At 48.3% G+C, this 21,826-nt stretch overlaps 1 non-coding gene across 1 annotated transcript; it reads left to right on the forward strand.

Moving 5' to 3' along the window:
* Positions 1 to 11,980: 11,980 nt before the first annotated feature.
* Positions 11,981 to 12,053, forward strand: TRNAG-CCC (transfer RNA glycine (anticodon CCC)). The gene has a single exon. It is a non-coding gene; the product is annotated as a tRNA-Gly (tRNA).
* Positions 12,054 to 21,826: the final 9,773 nt, after the last annotated feature.

Here is a 21,826-nt window from a genome sequence, read left to right on the forward strand (position 1 = left end):
AAATATATATGCATCCAGCATAGGAGCACCTAAATATATAAAACAAATCTCAGACAAAAAGGAGAAATCGACAGTAATGTAATAACAGTAGGAGACTGTAGCACCCCACTTACATCAACAGACAGATCATCCAGGCAGAAAATCAATGAGGAAATACTGTCCTTAAATGACACATTAGAACAGATGGACTTCATAGATATACAGAGAACATTCCATCCAAAAGCAGCAGAATATACATTCTTCTCAAGTGCACATGGAACATTCTCCAGGATAGATCACATGCTGGGCCACAAAGTGAGTCTCGGTAAATTTAAGAAGATGGAAATCACATCCAGCATCTTTTCCAACCACAACGGTATGAGCCTAGAAATTAACTACAAGAAAAAAGACTGCAAAAAATGCATGGAGGCTAAACAATATACTACTAAACAACCAGTGGGTCACTGAAGAAATCAAGGAGGAAATTTGAAAATACCTGGAGACAAATAAAAATGGAAACACAATGATCCAAATTCTACTGGACACAGCAAAAGCAGTCTAAGAGGAATGTTTATAGCTATACAAGCCTACCTCAGGAAACAAGAAAAATCTCAAATAAACAACCTAACCTTACACCTAAAGGAACTAGAAAAAGAAGAAGAATCAAAACCCAAAGTTAGTAAAAGGAAAGAAACAATAATGATCCCAGCATAAAATAAATAAAATAGAAACTAAAAAAAAAAAAAATAGAAAAGATCAATGTAGCTAAGAGTTGTTTTTTTTTTTTCTTTGCGTTACGTGGGCCTCTCACCATTGTGGCCTCTCCCGCTGTGGAGCACAGGCTCCAGACGCACAGGCTCAGCGGCCATGGCTCATGGGCCCAGCCACTCCGCGACATGTGGGATCTTCCCAGACCGGGGCACGAACCCATGTCCCCTGCATCGGCAGGCAGACTCTCAAACACTGCGCCACCAGGGAAGCCCAAGAATTGATTTTTTGAAAAGATAAACAAAACTGAAAAACCTTTAGCTAGACTCATCAAGAAAAGAGAGGATCCAAATAAATAAAATTAGAAATGAAAGGGAATACATTACAACTGAGACCCCAGAAATAAAAAGGATCATAAGAGATTACTATGAACAAATATACATCAATAAAACAGACACCCTAGAAGAAATGGACAAATTCCTAGAAATGTACAATCTCCAAAGACTGAATCAGGAAGAAATAGAAAATATAAGCAGACCAATTACCAGTAATGAAGTTGAATCAGTAATTTAGAAACTCTCAACAAATAAAAGGCCAGGACCAGACAGCTTCACAGGTGAATTCTACCAAACATTTAAAAAGTTAACATCTATTCTTCTCAAACTATTCCATAAAATTAAAGAGGATGGAACACTCCCAAACTCATTCTACAAAGCCAGAATACCCTGATACGATAACCAGACAAAAACATCAAAAAGAAAAAAAAAAGAAAAAGAAAGAAAGAAAGAAAGAAAGAAAGAAAGAAAAAAAGGGAGAAAAGAAAATTGCAGGCCAATATCACTGATGAACATGGATGCAAAAATCCTCAACAAAATTTTAGCAGCAGCAATATGAATTCAACAGCACATTAAAAGGATTATACATCATGATCAAGTACATACAACTCAACATCAAGAAAAAATAAAAACAAACAACCCGATTAAGAAATGGGCAGAGGACCTGAATAGACATTGTATGTCCAAGGAAGACATACAGATGGCCAAGTACAAGAAAAGATGCTAAACATCACCAACAGGGAAATGAAAATCAAAACCACAATGAGATACCACCTCACATCTTTCAGAATGGCTGTTATCAAAAAGACAACAAATAATGAGTGTTGGCAAGCATGTGGAGAAAAGGGAACACTTGTGCACCATTGGTAGGAATGTAAATTGGTATATCTGCTATGGAAAACAATATGAGGTTCCTCAAAAAAATAAAAATAGAACTAGTATACGATTCCAAGAAACTCTAAGTCTGAGTATTTTTCTGAAGAAAAAAATACACTAATTCAAAAAGACATACACACCTGTATGTTCATTGCAGCACTATTTCCAATAACCAAGATATGAAGCAACTTAAGTGTCCATCAATAGGTGAATGGATAAAGAAGATACTTTACACACACACACACACACACACAATGGAATACTACTCAGCCATAAAAAAGAATGGTTTGGGGTTTTTTTTTGTGACAACGTGGATGAACCTCGAGGGTATTATGTTAAGTGAAATGTCAGACAAAGAAGACAAACACTGCATGATTTCACTTATATGTGGAATCTAAAAAACAAACACACACACAAACAAATAAACATAACAAAACAGAAACAGGCTCATAGATACAGAGAACAAACAGCTGGTTTCCAGAGGGGAGAGGGGTGGGGGGATGAGTGAAATAGGTGAAGGAGATTAAGAGGTACACACTTCCAGCTGCAAAATAAATGAGTCATGGGCATATAATGTACAGTGTGGGGAATATAATCAATAACTATGTAATAACTTTGTATGGTGACAGGTGGTGGCTAGACTTATCCTGGTGATTGTTTTGTGATGTACAGAAATATCAAATCACTATACTGTGCACCAGGAACTAACATAGTGTTGTAGGTCAAGGATACTTCAATTTTTAAAAAGCCCACACACTAAACAAACCAAAAACAAAAAAGAAGATACATTAGTGTTCAATAAGCACGTGAAAAGAAGCCCAACATCACTAATCTTTAGGAAGATGCAAATTAAAACACAATGAAATGCCATTACACTCCCCAAGCATGGCTAAAATTAAAGACCAGCCACACCAAGTGTTGGCGAAGACATGGAACAAATGAAGCTCTTATCCTGCTGGAATGGAAGGATTACAAGTCGTGTCACCTCTTTGGAGCCAGGTTGGCAATTTCTTATAAAGTCAAACAGATAGTTACCATGTGACCAAGCAATTCCGCTCATGTTTATTTACACATGAGTAATAAAATCATATGTTCACACAAAGACCTGTACACAAATGTTCAGAGCAGTGTCCTCCACTGGTGGTCAGTTGGGGGGTTTATGTTTTTTAATCCTTATGAACTCATGAATTTAAACATATTTAATGCATCTTAGATCACTGCAGTTAATAACTGCATTATTCTTAGTGAAGTTCAAATTTTGCAGGTTTGGCCAGTGGTGGCCTCATCTCTTTGACTTATGAGTCGTTTTTTAAAAAGGTCATTTTTTAAGAATGTGGTGAAATATACACAATATAAAATTTACGATTTTAATCATTTTTATTGAAGTTTAGTTGATTTACAATGTTGTGTTAGTTTCAGATGTACAGCAAAGTTGTTCAGACTTATGGGTTATTATAAAACATTGAGTATGGTTCTCTGTGCTATACAGTAGGTCCTTGTTGGATTTTAACCATTTTAAATATACAGTTCAGTGACATTAAGTACATTCACACTGTTGAACCACTATCTCACCATTATCCATCAGCAGAAATTTTCCATCATCTTTTCCAAATAGAAACTCTATCCTTGTAAAACACGAATTCCTCCTTCCCTTGTCCCCCAGCCCCTGCACCCATCATTCTACTTTCCCTATAAATTTGACTCCTCTAGCTACCTCATATAAATGGAATTATATAATATTTGTCTTTTTGTGACTGCCTTGTTTTGCTTAGCATGTTGTCCTCAAGGTTCATCTATGCTGTAGCATGTGTCAGAATCTCCTTCATTTTTTAGGGTGGAATATTATTCTGTTGTATGAAAAGATCACGCTTTGTTTATCCTTTCTTCCGCAGCCTCTGTGAGTGGAACTAGCCTGTGTGCAGAAGGTGCCTGGCGATATTTTTGAGTAGAAGAATGACGAGGGTCAGGGTACTGGATATGTCACTTCCTCTGTATCCCCTTATGCCTTATAGGACATCTGTTTACACACCTGCTTGTCTCCCCCATGTGACCCCGAGCTCCATGAAGGTGGCGATAAGTCTAATCTATTTATTCTCCAAATATATAACGATATACCTGGCAACACTGAGTGTTGGTGAGTGGACAGTTATAAACGGGATTTGGATGAGTCAAAGGGCCTGGAAAGGCCGAAAGGACGGGGCTAGGACAGAGACTGGGCTGACTTTTGGAGAGGGGGAGGAGCCCACGCCTGAGGTCAGCACCAGGGACAGCTCCCAGCACCACCGCCCAGGGCTCTGTTACCCAGCAGGTAACAGGCCCCGGGATGGTGTCGGAGATGCGGAGACAAGTCAGAAACAGCCCCTGCCTCAAGGGCCCACGGAACAGAGGGAAAGCTTGGCACTGACGAATGTGAACAAGACCAACACCCAAGGAAGAAGCTGTGCGGCGGGGTGAATAACACCCTCCAAATCCAGGTCCACCTGGAGCCTTAGAATGTGGCTGTATTTGGAGGTGGGGTGTTTTGCAGGAGGTCATCCTGGATTAGGCTGGGCCTTAAATCCAAGGACAAGTATCCTTATAGGAAGAGGAGACAACACATAGAGGGGAGGCCACGTGAAGATGGAACAGAGACTGGAGGGATGAGGCCACACGCCCAGGGACGCCTGGGCCTTCAGCAAGAGGAAGAGGCAGGAAGCATCCCCCCCAGAAGCCTTGAGGGAGCCTGGTCCTGCCGACGTCTTGATCTAGACTGCTGGCCTCCAGAGCCGTGAGAGAATCGGTATCTGTTGTTTCAAGGCCCAAGTTTGTGGTCGTTTCTTACAGGGACCCTAGGAGCCTCACCCGCCAGGACCGGAGTGGGCCAAGCCAGCAGGTTCTGTGCTCCCACAGGGAGGAGACCCCTGGGCCTCTGTCACCTGCCCATGAAATGACAGAGGTGGAGATGTAAGGGAGTCCTGCGCAGCCCCGCAATGTTGAGTTCTCAAGCCTGAGAAGAATCAGAATCACCTGAGAGCTCATGAAACACAGACAGCCCGGCCCCGGAACATCTGATTCCACAGGTCTGGGTCTCGAGAATCGGCCTCTCAGCAAGTGTCAGGGATCCTGCAGCTCCAGGGACCCCCCACTCCAAGCCCCTTAACCTGGTGGTGCACCCACCCTCCTTTCCTCCCCCACTGGCCTCCCAACTGCTGGGGCTGTTGGTGCTAATGGCTCCCAGACACCCTTCTCTCTGGGGAACAGCCCCCAGCCAGCCTGAGCCGCCTGGCCTGGCGATGCCAGGGCTGAGCCCACCCTTCCTCAGTAGGTGGCCTGTGGCCATTGCCTGTCTGATGCTGAGACAAGCGCCCAGCCCTACAGCCTCGAGAGGCCCAGAGACGTGCTGCCATCCTGCAGCTTCTCCTGAGAGTGTGCCCCCAATAAGCCACTTGCATAGCATCCCTGACTCAGGCTCTGCTTCTAGGGAACTGACATCATATTGAATACAAATCCACCCACCCACCCATCCACCCATCCGACAAATAGTGAGCTGTGTGGGTCAGCAAGAGAGAAGACCAAGGAGGTCCTGCCCTCAGGGGACATTCAGATAATCACAGAAACAGCCCCACAGAACGGGAACTCTTTTTGAAATTTTATTTTATTGAAATATAGTTGATTTACAATGTTGTGTTAGTTGCAGGTGTAAAGAAAATGAAATCTTATCCACTACAGCCAGTCCACAGTTCCTGGGAAGGGCTAGCAGGGATCTGAAGAACGAGCAGGAATGAACCGGTGAAGCGCAGAGAGAAGGGCGGTCCAGGCAGAGGCAACAGCACCTGCAAAGGCCAGGAGGCAAGAGTGAGCTGGAGGAATCAGGCCCGTGTGGCTGGTGGGCCTGAGAGGGAGAGGCCGGGAGTCTGGACACGCAGCCCCAGGCGCCCTTAGTAACTGCTCCTTGCCCCCAGAGCACTGGGCAGACCCCGGAGGGAGGGGACAGGGCCAGTGCTGGAGGGGACATGCCCCTTGAGAGGGTCACCATGGCTTCAAGGCTGCAGAACTGTCCTGTGTCTTGCAGTGGGTCGGGGGCACAGATGTGAGAGGGTGCCTGGCCATCGGGGTGTCCCAAGTACCACTGCGGAAGGTCCCCCAGGTCTCCCCGAGTCTGGATGGGACCCTCCCAGGGCGTGTAGCCCAGCTGCGCTCCCCCCACCGTTCAGCCCCTCCCCCCTCCGCCCGCAGCTCTTTGGCCCCTGCTTCTCTTTACGGCAGCGCATCAGGAGAGGCGCCTGAGTCACCGCCTCTCATCACCCCCTGCTGCTGCTAAAATTCCTCCAGACAGCCCCACCAGCCGCTCCCCAACATGTCCCAAAGGAGACCACCACTGGCTGCCTCTGTGTCCACGTGACGTGGCCTCTCGTGACACTGATTCAGCTGGACCATCTCTCCTCCAGGAAACGCCTTCCTTACACGCTATCCAGGGCAATCGCCTCCCTCCTGCCTCAGTCTCCTCGCTGGCTCTGCCTTTTCCCCTTGACCTCCTAGCTCTGGAGGGCTCCAGGGTTCTGCCCTCGGTTCTCGTCTCTGGCCACGAGCATTCCAGGTGATCTCATCCACCCATAGCTAAGAGCCCACCCCCACCCCCTCCAAGTTCACAGCTCCAGCCTGGCCTTGAACTCCAGACCCATGAGGTCAGCTGCCCACTCGGCCTCTCCACCTGGTGCCAATAGACATTGTCAACCTAGGGTCCCTGACCTGTTATACCTGCAGCCCCATAGTTAGAGGGGACATAAATCCCGAGTCATCTTGGGTGCCTGCACTGTCCTCCCACCCACATCCAAGCCGCCAGTAAGTCCTGCTGGCTCAGCCTTCAAAACACACCCAGACTCAGACCATTTCTCCCCTCTTCTGCTCCTCACTGCCTAAGCCACCATCATTCCAGTCTCTTTACTGGTCTCCCTGCTTTACTACTGCCTCCAGAGACTGTTCTTGAAACAGCAACCAGCATGATCTTTTTTCTCACCTCACTTCTTTTCTCTGCCCCAAAGCCCCCAGCGATTCCTCATCTCACTCAGAGTAAAAGCCAAAGTCCTCCCGATGCCTTAAATGGTGACCCCGTCTGGCCCCCGTCACCTCCCCATCGCTCACTCTGGACCGGCCACTCTGCTCCTGGAGTGTCCAGACACAGCTCACCCCAGGGCCTTTGCACGGTCTGCCCTTTCCATTCAGAGCACTCTTCTCCAGTCAGCTGCCCAGCACACTCCCTGAAGTCTATGTTCAAACAGCCCTTCTCAGTGAGGCCTGCCCTGGCCATGGTGTTCAAAACTGCAACCCCCAGCTCCACGCCCACCCCCAAGCTCCTCTACCCTACTGTAAACGCGTAAAACCTTCTGTTACACTACTGAAGTTGTGCTCCCCACTAAGCTGTAAGCTCTGTGGCAGGCAGGGAGGCTTGTTCGTGTTGTTTTTCACGGATGAATCCCCAGCGCCTACGACATAGTAGACTCGGGTGCTCCAACATCTGGAGATGACTGCATAGAGGAGAAGCAGATGCAAAGAGGTCCGAGAAGAGCAGCGGGGATGTAGGTGGAAGCAAGGGGGTGCTCTTCCCACCCAAAGTCAGCCCACGCCCGTCACTCAGCAGCTCTGCTCCCCACAGCTTCTCAGGACGCGCATGTCTCTGATGAACAGGGGCTGGTGTTTCTCTAAGGCTGGTGCTAAACCTGGGCATGTGCATCAGAATGACCCGTGGGGCTTATTAAAACGGGCTGCTGGGCACCACCTCCCCAATTTCCGATGCAGTAAAACCGGGTTAGCGCTGAGAAGTTGCATCTCTAAGTCCTCCTGACTGATTCTGATAACGTATCTCTATAGAACAGTGGAATTTCTAGGACGTAGGGTATGCGCGTCTTCAGCTGTGCTAGAAATTGCTTTGCAAAGTAGTCCTATCGGTCTGTATCCCATCAGTGTAGGATCATAGGTCAAGTTTCCACACACACATGGGTCTGTGTCTAGATACTCCATTTAACTCTCTGTAGACACAGCTTGTTTCATTGTGCTTTGCTTTATTGTACTGCACAGACACAGTGTTTTTTACAAAATGGAAGGTTGGTGGCAACCTGCACTGAACAAGTCTAACCGCGCCATTTTTCCAAAAGCATTTCCGCACTTCACGTCTCTGTGTCACATTTTGATAATTCTCACAATATTTCACATTTTTTCGTTATTACTATGTTTGTGATGGGGATGTGTGATCAGTGATCTTTGCTGTCACTATTCCAAAAAGTTACTACTTGCTGAAGGCTGAGAAGACGGTTAGCACTTTTTAGCAATAAAGTATCTTTTAATTAAGGTGGGTACATTGTTTCTCTAGATATAACTCTATTGCACACTTAACAGGCTACAGTATAGCGTAAACGTAACTTACATACACTGGGAAGCCAAACGTTCTGTTTTATTGTGGTGGTCTGTAATTGACCCGTAGCATCTCCGAGGTCTGCCTGTATAGTCTATTCGTGCACCAATATCACACCACCCTCGTGACTATAACTTTGCAACACCCATGGCGTCTGGAAAGGAGAACTCCTCCTAGCCTCACCACCTTCTTCATCCGTGTCTGGCTCATTGTGGCTTTTTTGCTGTTCCACTTCAATGTTACAATTGGTTTACCAAGTTTTATTAACAAGAAATCTGTTGGTATTTGATTGGAATTGTATTGAATCTACAGATTCACTAGGGGAAAAACTGACCATTGAGTTTTATCCACAAGAGAACTCACCATTAGGGCTTATCTGTCGTCTTCCAGTAAATATTTTATAATTTTCTACCTAATCTTCTGCACATCTTTTCTCAGATGTATTTCTTTTTTTTTTTTTTTTTTTTTTTTTTTTTGCGGTACGCGGGCCTCTCACTGCTGTGGCCTCTCCCGTTGCGGAGCACAGGCTCCGGACGCGCAGGCTCGGCGGCCATGGCCCACGGGCCCAGCCACTCTGCGGCATGTGGGATCTTCCCGGACCGGGGCACGAACCCGTGTCCCCTGCATCGGCAGGCGGACTCTTAACCACTGCGCCACCAGGGAAGCCCTCAGATGTATTTCTTAATGCCTCATTTCTTGCTGCTATTAAAAATGAGCATTTTCTAACTGCTGTTGTCATATAAATGCAATTGACTTTAATTTATTCCTGTTCTAAATAGAAACGTTACTAAATTCTCTTATTACTTCTAATAGATTCTGTGTTATTATTTTGGGTTTTCTATGTAGAAAAACCATACTGTAGAATAATAATGACAGTTCTGTTTCTTCTTTTAAAATTGTTATATAGCTTAGTTCTTTTTCTTGTATTTACTGCCTGTTCTTACCAATACAAGGTGAATAGAAGTGTGATTAATGGATTTTGTGTTAGACTTTAAAGGAATTGGGGTTTTTTTTGTTTCATTACTGAGTATGATGTTTACAGTAAGATTTTTTTGTTTTGTTTTTCTTTTCATTTTTGTTTTTTAGATATTCTTCACCAGGTCATAGAAACTCCAGTCCAACCCTAGTTGCTAATATAGTAAGTTCTTAAAGGACTCAAATGGATTTTACTGATCAATTTTGTAAAATATTTTCAATATCTATTAAGATGATCATGTAAGAAAAACAAAAAGAAAAATGATGATTATATAATTTCTCCTTTTATCTGCTAATGTAATGAATGATATTAATGTTTCTAATGTTGTAACAATTTTGCATTCTTGGAATGAACCCCAATTAATCATGACTTATTACCTTTTACGCACTGTAGAATTTGATGTGGTAGTATTTTTTGTTGGAGTTTTACACCTATCTTCATGAGTGACATTTTCTAATGAATCTAATTTTTGTATCAGAAATGAGCTGGAAAAGATGTTCCACGACATACGTCATCAGGGAAATGCAAATTAAAGCAACAGTGAGATACCACTCCACACCTATTAGAATGGCTAAAAAACTTTGTGTCCACACAGAAACCTGCACACAGATGTTTATAGTAATTTTATTCGTAATCTCCAAAACTTGGAAGCAACCAAGATGTCCTTCAGCAATTGGATAGATAAATAAACTGTAGTGCATCCAGACAGTGGAATATTATTCAGTGCTAAAAACAAACAAGCTATCAAGCCATGAAAGGACATGGAAACTTAAATGCATACGACCAAGTGATAGAAGCCAATCTGAAAAGGCTACACACTGTATGACTTCAACTCTATATGACATTTTGGAAAAGGCAATGTGGAGACAGTAAAAAGGTCAGTAGTGGTTGCCAGGAGTTGGAGGATGTGGGGGCAGAAGGAGGGTGGGATGAATGGGTGGAGTGCAGAGGATTGGGGGGCATTGAAATGATTTTTTATGATCCTATAATAGTGGCTACATGTCCCTGTGCCCTTGTCAGTGCACACAGAATGTACAACACTAAGAGCGAACCCTAATGTCAACTACGGACTTCGGTGATTACGACGTGTCCGTATAGGCTCATCTTCTGTAGCAGATTGTAGCGAACGTGCCGTCCCGTAGGGGGTGTTGTAATGGGGGAGGCTCTCTGGGGGGGCAGGAGTTATATGACAAACCTTCCTCTAAATTCTGCTGTGCACCTTTAAAATGCTCTTTAAAATAGTCTATTTTTTTTAAATGAACTAGAATATGTTTCCTATTTTTCTATTCTCTCAAAGAACTTGGGAGTGATTGGGGTTATTTGTTCCTTGAACATTTGGTTGTACTGACCTGTAAAACATCTAGGATTGTGCGTGCGTGTGTGTGTGTGTGTGTGTGTTTCTGGGAAGATTTTTAAACTACTGATTCTGTTTCTTTAATGCTTATAAGATCTCTTCTTGACTTCTTTTCCGTATTTTCTATGTCACTGTCTCTTTGGGTTACCTCCTGGGTGATTTCTTCATGTCTCTTCTGCCTTTCGGTAATTCTCTCTGTAGCTGTATCGACTCTGCTGGTTAATGGTTTTTCTAATTGCAGTCTTTACATGTTCAGTTTCTAGAATTTTTTTTTTTTTTGCTTCTTTCAAATGGTTGATGATTTCTTCTCCTTGGTCAAATTTTCAACACCAGCTTTTAATTCTTTAAATATATTCATTGATGATTCCACTGTTGCAGTCTCTGTGGATCTAATTCCGCAGATTTTAAACGTTGTGACTTTTCCTCGGGCATTGTTTTTTCACTAGTATTTTATATTAATTGTAACTTACTTTGTAGAAAATGTCTTGGGGCCTGGGTTGAATGCACCCCCCGGACAGATCTGCACTCCCTCCTGCCTGACACCTGGCGTCTCCAGTATCCTAGGGCCACTCTAAGCCTCACTCCCACCTTCTTTTGTTGGCTGAGGGGATGCACAGCAGTGTGACTCCAGGCCCTCGTGGGAGGAAGTCTCACGGGAGCTCTCTCTGCTCTACTCAGAACTCACCATTTCGCTCTGTGAAGTGGTGTCTTTCTCATCCAGTTTCAGACGTACTGGCTTAGGTAGGGGTCTCCGTCCCAACCTACGACCCTGCTGGGGCCCTGGTTTTGTTTCTTGTCCCCAGTTATGTGGGACCCTTCAAGGCTTATCTCTAAGACACCCAAAATAGGCAGAGGTGTCCCAGTGAACCCCGCCTTTGTGCTGGCTCGCTGCCCTGGGTTCATGGTTCTCATCATTTCTAGCCGTCGAGGGTTTCCCTTTCTTTTTTACTAGCTCAGATACCCATCTTAAAAGATTTTCCTTGAAATGTATAAAATGTGTGTATAGTGCATATTTATTTCATCCAGCATTTTAAGTTGTTCTGAGCTGGGTTGATTTCTCCAGACATCTAGATCACTACATTGCCAGAAGGAGGGTCCTTTAATTTCAAAGAAAGAAAAGTCCACTTATTCTTTGAGCCGTATGCGCATCGTTGAGCACATACTGCATCCTGGGCACTGTAGCTGGCGCTCTGCCTGCCTTGGAGGGCTCCCCCGTCCAGCGAAGGGACAGGCAGAGGCACGACAAACTTAAAAGGGTGGCCAAGTGTCAACCAGGCTGTAACTTTCACTTTAATTGGAGGCTATGGAAGCAGAGAGACGTGAACCATGGTTATGCCCACCTCAAGGAGACTCAGCTAGGGACCTCCCTGGTGGTCCAGTGGGTAAGACTCTGCACTCCCAATGCAGGGGGCCCAGGTTCGATCCCTGGTCAGGGAACTAGAGCCCGCATGCATGCTGCAACTAAGAGTCTGCATGTTGCAATTAAGATCCCGTGTGCCCCAACTAAGACCCAGCGCAATCAAAATAAATAAATAAATACTAAAAAAAAAAAAAGACTCAGCAAGCTGGTCGCAGTAGGTGGCCCTTATCTGAACTGTGTGAAGAACTGCCAACCTTCGCCTTAGCGCGTGGAAAGATGACTCTGGATCACAACCGTGAAATTTACCAATATATCCCGGGAATGATAGCTGTTGCTTACGGTGAGGTCTCCCTGTAGGAAAACACTGACCTGCTATAGGAGCTGATGGAAGGAGGGGTGGTGATGCCGTCCACGGCCATCTGAGTAGTTTTCAAATTGCAATCTTATTCTCGTTTACCCTCCGAAAACTTAAGGTGATTTATGGACCCTCGTTAAGTGCAGCAATCATTGGATGGGGCTGAAGTCATTACCAACAATTAAGAAGCCGCCGTCGATTCCGCTAACCAGCAAATGGGCAGTCGAAGGCCACTTGAGATGTGTCCTCAAGGGAGGTCATCTTCCTCCTCCCTGGGGACCTGCGCGGACCACCCGTACCGAGTCCACAGTGGACGCTGGTGTGGCAGCACGGTGGGTGGGCAGAGCACAGGCTCCAGGGGAGGGATTCAGGTGCACACCCAGCAGTGACCTTGAGCGAAACCTGCGCCTCTACTTCTTCCCCGTCCACACGGAGGCGAGAGTCCCCACCTCACTGGTGTTTTTTGACTATATCCCATAATGTGTGTGCCTGGAATATGGTGGTCACGCGGTCAGCTGTCGCTGTTGCTATGATGAAACAGGTCACGAGTGGGACCTGGGGTAACTGGAAAGCAGGCTGCAGTTACAGGGCTGCAACCCAACATCCCACAACGGAAATCATGTTATATTATTATTAATACAAATGCAGCGTGCCGCTGAATGAGGCGGAAATGACCCAGAAGAAAAAGGGCTCTCTCTCCTTGGACAAGGCAGCCCCACTCGGCAGCCTGACAGGGAAGACAAAGCCCTGCTGGCCCCCGTGCTGGGCCTCGGGTCCAGGCTCCAGGCTTAGTTAAACTGTTTTTATCTCCCATAAATCCTCGTAAGCTACTTTAAGGCTCGTCAGACCCCTCAATTGCCACTTAAGTGTTTTTCCTGTGCTAACTGCTTCTTGTTAAATAGTTTGACATTTATGCGTCTAGACTTTGGTTGTTTTGATATTGATTTGGTCCAGAATGGTAATGGAGGAGAAAGACAGCATTTGCTTTGCTGTCAGTGGCAGTAGCCATATATCTCAGTTAAGTGGATTACTTTTTGATTTTCCCATGTTGGAACCCAAAGCGAAACCCACACAGGGTTTGGAAGAGGTTGCATCCTCCCAAATGGCTGCCCGACTCTTCGGGGCAGGGAGATGGCTCCACACAGGGGTTGAAGGTACAGCCCTGGGTGAGGTTTCCTGGCAGGTGCAAGCCTGTTCTCGCTGGAGGTCACAGGTGCCAGAGTCACAGGTGGGATGGTGTGGGCGCTTCAAGGGAAGGTGAAATCAGCTCAGCTTGTCTGCAGCCTCCTGGGCTCGCCAAGCCCTGTCATGCCTTCTTATCTTTGTCCGTGCTGTTCCCTCAGACATGAGCACCCTTCTTTCCTCCATCTTGTAAACTCCTACTCATTCCTCAAGGCCCCAAGCATATGCTCCCTTCTCAGCAGGTCCTCCTTTGCCTCCCAATGGCGCATGCGGTGATGTGGTGATGTGGGCACCCAGGGGCCTCAGAATTGTACGAGGTCAGCCAGACCCTCCTCGTCAGAATGTGGGTGGGAAAGGGTGTGACCTGCCCAGGGCCACCCAGCCAGCCTGAGGGGCGGCTGGGCCTGAGAGTGGGCTCTCCAGCTTCTGGCCTGACCCCTCTTCCACCACGTTCTCTGTACACCCTGCCCAGCTTACCCCAGGGGTGGCAATTCTCATGATCCAGACTGCTGCTGCCGACACCAGCCGGGGAGCTCGTGGCGAGAGAGTGAATTTCCGATCAATAGCCAGGAGCCTCACGGAGCCGCCGGCTGGCGGCTTGTGTGAGTCAGGACTGCAGGAAGGGAGGGAAGCCCCTTCTTCTCTCCCCCTCTCTGCTGTCGTTCCTCATATCCTTCGTCCTCCGGTGTCTCTTTCCAAACATTCTAGAAACACAGAAAAGCATCGAGGAAAAGTTCCACCCTTGTTCCCAGCCCCCAGAATCCACAAATGGCCACATCTTATTGTTTTTATTTGGATCTGTGGGAATAAAGGAAACGCGAGTCACAGATGCAGTTTGCACGTCTCCTGCCCATCCTGCTCTGCCTCCCCCCCCCCCCCGTCGCCCTCCCAAAGCCACACGGTTCTGAATGTGGTTTCTCCTGGGGTTCACCTTCTCTTCTACATGGATGGCCGTCTGGACACAATGGATGGCGTTGCGTTGCATGTTTTAAAATGTATGCAAAATGTTCAGACTCTGTTTCAACTGTGCTGTAGTATTTCCCCATATGTGTGTACCTCCATGTCATTTATCCATTCCACACGATGGCCGTACAGGCCGTTTCCAATTTTTTTGGCCACGACCAGCAAAGCTGCCACAAGCCCCTGTGTGTGCCCCCCGGGTGTGTGTCATGGCCTCTGAGGGTGAATTTCTGGAAGGAAAGTGCTGGACTCTACTCCTTCTCCTGTCCCTGGATGAGCCCACCTAACCGATGCCTGGACATCTGTCTGTTTCTATGCTCGTTGGACATTCAGATTTCCCCTCTGTTTATATCTTTTGTCCATTTCCACGAGATTGTCTGCCTCTTCCTCATCGGGTCACGGCAGTGATGGATAATCCAGGGCATTAATTTTCCTTCCGATGAATAGGCCACAGATGTCTTCTGTTGTTCAATGTCTATCTTTGTTTTTTGTCCTACAGACCGTTTAAATTTTGACGTAATCAAATCGATCACTCTTTCCTTTACGAGTTATGATCTTTGCTTCTTGACTCAGAATTTTCCTACCCTGAGATTCTGAGCTCGTCTTGTGTATTTTCTTCTAATAGTTTTGTTTTCCACACTAAGATTTTAGATCCAGCTAGAAGTTTTATGGAAGGCGTGGATCTAATTTTTGCTGAAACAACTTTACATGTCTAGGATAAAGCTTGCTTTTTCATGACAGATTTTTTAAATAATCTGTTGGACTGAACTTGCTAATTCTTCATTTAAGGTTTTATATGTGTGTGTATAGATTTGGCCCACATTTGCCTCTTCTTTTAAAGACAGGTCTAAGGCCAGGGTGCACCACCTCTTCAAGTTGCTTTTATTTTTCTTTTCTGAAAGTTTGAATGAGATAGATATTGTCTGCTAATTGCAGATGTGTTAAAACTCACCTTTGAAATGGCCTGGGGCTGCTCAGTTATTTTCATTGTTGTAGGTTTTCTATTTCTCCTTAAGTAAAATTTGATAACATATTTTTCTGGAAAAAAGTCTACTCCTTCTAATTTTTCAAAATATTCATATAGGACTTCCCTGGTGGCACAGTGGTTAAGAATCTGCCTGCCAGTGCAGGGGACAGGGTCTCGATCCCTGGTCCAGGAAGATCCCACATACCTCGGAGCAACTAAGCCCTCGCACTGCAACTACTGAGCCCACACGCTGCAACTACAGAAGCCCATGCACTCTAGGGCCCGTGTGCTGCAACTACGGAAGCCCGTGTGCCTAGAGCCCGTGCTCCACAACAAGAGAAGCCCCTGCAATGAGAAGCCCGCACACCACAGCGAAGAGTAGCCCTCGCTCGCCGCAACTAGAGAAAGCCCACGCGCAGCAACGAAGACCCAACGCAGCCCCAAAAAACCCAAAAAACAAAAAGCCACAATATTCGTGTAAAGTCGTTTATAATAGTTTCTGAGGATTTTACATCACCCTATTGTGCTTGTAGCTGTGTCTTCTTCTGCTTTCCATATTCTTTACTTTTGCCCTGTCTTTTAGGCAGTCTTGGTAAATATTTACTTGCTTAATATTTCAAAGAACCAAATTTTGGTGTTTGTTGCTATTTATTCTACCTTAGGTTTTTAACCGTTTTATTCTTGCTGTTGAAGGCAGAGTAGGGTGGTGATTGATAACCTGGACCCTGGACTGAATCAGCTGCTGCGTCACCTGTTTGACATCAGGCAAGTTACCCCACCTTGCTGTGCCACTCATCTATAAAGAGAAGAGAAGAGGACCCAGTTCATGGGTTGTTGTGAAAAAATTAATAAGGTAATACACATAACGAGTTGTAAGTACTCTTTTAACATTTAAAAACCAACTTGGCAAACTAAGACTAGAAGAGGATTTCCTTGACCAATATTGAATACCCACCAAATCTATGCAGACAGGCTGCTTGAAGGTGAACTATTAAAAACATTCTCTTACACATCAGGAACCAGGCAAGTGTATCCACCTCAAGACAACACGACCAGGAGGTGCCAGCCAGCTCAGCAAGGCAACAAAAAGCAAGAAAAGACGATTTTAGGAAAGGAAACCAGGTTGTCATTATTTTCACATGACATGATTGTTCCCTGCAGAAACCCAAAATAATCTATAGACAAATTATCAGAATTACTAAGAGATTAGCAAGATTTCTAAAAACTAGATCAGTACATTTGAAAAATATATTACTTTAAGTTAGCAACAGGTAACAGGTAGAAAATCTAATTTTTAAAATAGTAACAACGGGGCTTCCGTGGTGGCGCAGTGGTTGAGAGTCCGCCCGCCGATGCAGGGGACACGGATTCATGCCCCGGTCTGGGAAGATCCCACATGCCGCGGAGCGGCTGGGCCCGTGAGCCATGGCCACTGAGCCTGCGCGTCCGGAGCCTGTGCTCCGCAATGGGAGAGGCCGCAACAGTGAGAGGCCCGTGTACCGCAAAAAAAAAAAAAAAAAGTAACAATTAAAGAACACCTAGCAATAAATCTAAAAGAGGATAGAAAAGAGCTCTGTGGAGAACGTCATTAAACATTATCGACAGACATTTTAGGAGACCCAATAAATGGAGAAATATACCATATTCATGGAGACAAATCCTCGTGAATTGAAAGATGTCAGTTCTCCCCAAATCAGTCTCTAGATTCAGTACAATTCCACCCACATTTCTGCACGCACGCGTGTGTGTGTGTGTGTGTGTCTTAATGAACTGATTCTAAAATGTCATATGTTGAATTGCATACATTTTTAATAGGTGAATTTTATGATATGTGAGTTCAATCTCCATTTTTTGGACAAAGGCTCTATCCAGTGGAGAACGAGGAAAATGGACCAGCGTGGGCTCAGGAGGTCAGGGCTGTGCCAGTTTGTTCCCCAGGCCCAGGTGGAGCACAGTGTCTGACGCACGCCAACATGTGATAAACATTTGTCGACTGACTCTGCAGGTTTTGTGCATGAATGACTGCATGAGAAAGGCCTGAGGGGTTCAGCATCCGCCCCTGGTCATCCAGCCGGTGGGTGAGTGGAGAAGCTGGGATTTGAGTTCTGCCCTCCCTGGCCCACCCCTCTGACCCACTGGAGGAGGGAGGGCAGCATGGGAGATGGGGGCAGTCAGAGAGAGCCGGGAAACCTGCCCGCACGTCGACCTGTCTGCGGGGGATGGTGCTGGCCAGTGTTTGGGAGGGACCCAGGGCGGCGAGGCTGGAGAGAGGGGGCAGCAGTCAGGACGACCCTGTCACTGCCTGAGTGGGGCTAGACTTCACACTGGGGTCCAGGGGGACACTGGGGATTAGAAACGTGAACGGCATCTGCGGCAGCCACGTGGAGCGACCCCTGGGAACGCGCGGCTGAACGACATTTCCCAAGTTGGAATGTGGTGCAGACGGGGTTACCTCCCGCCCGTGCTGTGAAAGGCAGGGCCGGAGCGGGGGTTTACTGAAGCCACCACTCTGCATCCCCCCAGACACCAGAACACATGCCTCCAGGGCTCAGGTGGCCTCAGAGCAAGAATTCTGACTGCCAGTCTCTGTAAGATGCTCCCACCTGATATGCAATAAGGCAAGAGTCTTGAGACCCTTTCTATTGTAAACCGTTGTGATGAAACTGTTCTTCCCTCACCTCCCAACCGACCAGGGACCCTCTAGTCCAGGTCTCCTGATGTATAAAACTTCAGGGTAAAGATCCAGGATGGTCTCTGGTTTCCCCCGCGGTGGGTGCGAGGGAACAGCGCTCAGGAAGGCCCGCGGACACAGTCAGTTGATTTAGGTGGTGAAGCATTTATCCTCCTGATGCAGTGGGAGCCCTCCGCATGCGACCTGAAAACCAGCTAATTTTGGCAGGTGCCAGGAAAAGCGCTGGGAGCCCTGTGGCGAGAGATCCCTCTGGCGGAGGGCGGCCCGGCGCTGCGGCTTACCCTGGGGGACCCGTGACGGATCTCATGGTCCCCGAGCCTGGGTTCCCTCATCTTGGGCTCATCCCGCCCCGAACCCTGCCCAGGGCTTTCTCCAGCCACCAGGCTACATCTGGAGCACGAGCAGGGTGCGTTCACGGGCCATCGCCTGGACAGACTGGCTCGCCAAGATCCTGCCGTGGCTCCAGTGTGTGTGTGTGTGTGTGTGTGTATGTGTGTGTGTGTGTGTGTGTGTGTGTGTGTGTGTGTGTGTGTGTGTGTGTGTGTGTGTGTAGGGTACTGTGTGGGGCTGAGGATGGATTTGATTCTGGAATGTCTCCCCCTTGAAGGCTGAATCAGGACAGAATCAAGTCCGCCGTAGCACCTGCAGAGCCCGCCTTCCCCGCAACACGCAAGGACGCCCCTGGTGGAGAAGCAGCTGCCCGGGGAGCCCTCCCAGCCTCTGCAGGTGGGACTCCTCATCACGCTGGCATCACCCCTCGCTGGACAGCCCACAGCACCCTCAGGACCAGCCTCCCCATGTGCAGATTGGAACCAGGGTGGGGCTCCGGAGCCCTGTGCGTCTGCACGGCCTCCGCCAGCCCGCTTCCCCCCCTCCCACCTCCCTCGACTCCTGTGGCCCCCACCTCCGCTCCCACATCAGACCTGCCCCACCCCCGCAGAGAACCGCTGCGTTTCCCAGCGCTGCGCTTACATGGGGGACTCCAGTCTGTGCCAGTCGTTGGATCATCAGTAAATCTTCCCCGAGCCCCCATACATCTCTCCTCCATAACGCTTATTACCAAGAGCAGGCCCACTCGGGGGTCTCCACTTGGAGGGACACGTTCCTTTGATCAATCACTTCGTCCAGGGTTCATTCAGCTCTCACACAGTTCATTAAGCAGCTGGTCTGTCCCAGGGAGGCGAGAGGACACAGGAATGAAGCTTCCTCTACCTTCTCCTGTGTGTGGACGTGTATGGAGAGGATGCTACTTGCTTACAGAGCTGACCACAGCACCATGAATCATGCTCTGAACGAGGTGTGTGCAATGAGCAAATAACCATCAATTCCACACCAAGAGCCTGGTCAGAGGTGGTGATGTTTCAGTGGGGCTTTGAAGGATGTATAGGAGTTCGTTAGAGGAAGAGAGTCCTAGGAACAAGAAACCACATGAGGAATGGCAGGAAAATGTATCGCACTATGCATTAATTCTCTCCAGCTGCTGTAACAAACTACCACAAACTTAGTGGCTTAAATTTCTTCTGACAGTTCTGGAGGTGAGAAGTCTGAAATGGGTCCTACAGGCCTAAAATCGAAGTGTCAGCTGGGCTGCTTCCTTCTAGAGGCTGCAGGGGAGGAACGATTCCTTGTCTCTTCCAACTTCTAGAGGCTGCCGGCATTCCCTGGCTCCTGGTTGCATCCCTCTGATCTCTTTTTCCATCGTCATATGTCGTACTTCTGTAGTCGAGTCCCACTCTGCCTCCCTCTTATAAGGACCCCTGTGATTACATGTAGGGTTCACCTGGATAATCTAGAACCGTCTCCAAATCTCAAGGTCCTCAATCACATCTGTAAAGTCCCTTTTTCCGTACAAGTGCCCGGGCATTGCAGTGGCTTATGTACCCCTCTGTCTCCAGACCCCCTGAAGGGCAGCCCGTTCTCCAGTGGGGCCTGTCTACATCTTCCCCGGAGTGGTTTATAGTGTGGTGGTCTGCCTGGGACAGGAAATGTAACTTGTGTGTCTTGTCTTCCAAACCATCAGCAGGGTATCCTCTCTGGAGTTTGGATTCAGAGCCCCAGCCCGAGGGGCCGCCCAGGCACCCTGGCTCCAGCCCTGATTTTCTATTTCCAGCAGTAAGGAAAAGTGCCCCGTGGGGGAGGGGCTGCAACAGCTGCCGGGGCTAACCTTTCCAGTCCAGAAGTTTTGGGGCCACATGTTAAATTACTGCAGTGCTCGTGGTGACAGCATTTACTCCATGGAAATCTGCAAACACTACAAGTCAGGGCTGCTTGTTGGTGTTTCCTTTCTGGAGAGCCGGTCATTAACATTCCCAGCACAGTAGTGTACACACACAGACAGCCGACGGGGCTTCCCTGGCCAGGTGCCCTCCCGGGGGCTTTGCGTGTTTGGAACCACTTGTCCTTGCATCATCCCTTTCTGACGCATACCTGCATCCCCCAGCCCACTTTACAGAGAGGGTAAGTGACCCTGCAGCCAGTGGACACGGCGCAACCCAGAGCTGGGCCTGGCGGCCTGATGGGGGAGGGCGCGCTCTCAGTCACCACTCGCCGGCTCCTCGAGGCGGCCTGGGGACCCCCGAGACAGCGGGGGAGCACGGCCGCTCACCCCAGGGGTTCTAGCCCGCGTCCTGGCCAAGACTGCCCGGCAGGGGATCAGATCACATTGGTTGAGGTCTGAAAGCAGACAGGATGGAAGTGAAAGGGCAGGACGGCTGGCCTGCGTGCAGGTGCCCCTCGGTAGAGACAGAGCAAGTGGGATGATTCTGGAAGGCTGGTCTGTGGGACCCAGCTCCCCAGCCCTGACTCAGGCGTGTCTCCTTGACTGCAAAACTCCAGGGCTGCGGAGAGCACCGTGGGATTCAAAACCTAGATCCTGTCTCTTCCCCACCGCCTGACCTGCAGAAAGTGAGCTCACCTTTCCACCTTGCTCTCCCTGTCTGTGGGGATGACATTGACCACCTGAAGGTTAAGCTGCATGCCTGGCTCCCGGGAAAGTCTGCCCTGCGCTGGCAGCGGCTGAGACCCCCAGCACGGCTCCGGGCTGAGCTGATGCTCCGGGGGTCTGCAGCCCCGTGAACCAAGCGAACCTTGGGTCCACGTCCTCTGCTTAGCAGCCCCTCCCATGGGCCTTCCCGCAGACCAGCATCCTCCCTGCTGGGTGCCCTGGAGAGAATTAGGCGCCTCCACCTGCTTGGGGAGGCTGGGTTTGTTGTCTCTTTTCGTGGAGAGTTGCCCCTTCAGGTTTGCATCCTGTAGATCTGGGCGTGCAGAGGAAGTCTGCTTCTTATTCTGGCGGCGCTGGAGCGAGCCAGTGCGTTGGGTCAGTGGTCAGGAGGCATCCGTGCTTCGCCGCTCACGGCCGGGTAGGCAGATGGCTTTGATGTATGCTGGGTGGGTGGGAAGACGGAGCGTCAGGGTGAGGGAAACCAGTATTCCAAGCCTTGGAGCGCCCTCCTCCCCGGGCCTGGCCCCTCTCCTCCCGGCCCCCCAGACTGACAGCACCTGGCCGAGGTCTCAGCGCATCCCAGGCACCCAGTTCCGGGCTCCGGTTTCCATCCATCACCTCCTTTCCTCTCTCCACCCCGTGAGACTCGGTCAGAGGAGCAAGGGCTGGGACAGCCCAGCTGGTGAGCGCCCCAGCCAACGTTCGAACCCCCGGGCTCACGCCTCCTTCTTCGGGGGAGAAGAGTTGGAG

The sequence above is a fragment of the Pseudorca crassidens genome, chromosome 4 (assembly GCF_039906515.1).
Source record: "Pseudorca crassidens isolate mPseCra1 chromosome 4, mPseCra1.hap1, whole genome shotgun sequence".
In the NCBI taxonomy this organism is placed as follows: Eukaryota; Metazoa; Chordata; class Mammalia; order Artiodactyla; family Delphinidae; genus Pseudorca; species Pseudorca crassidens.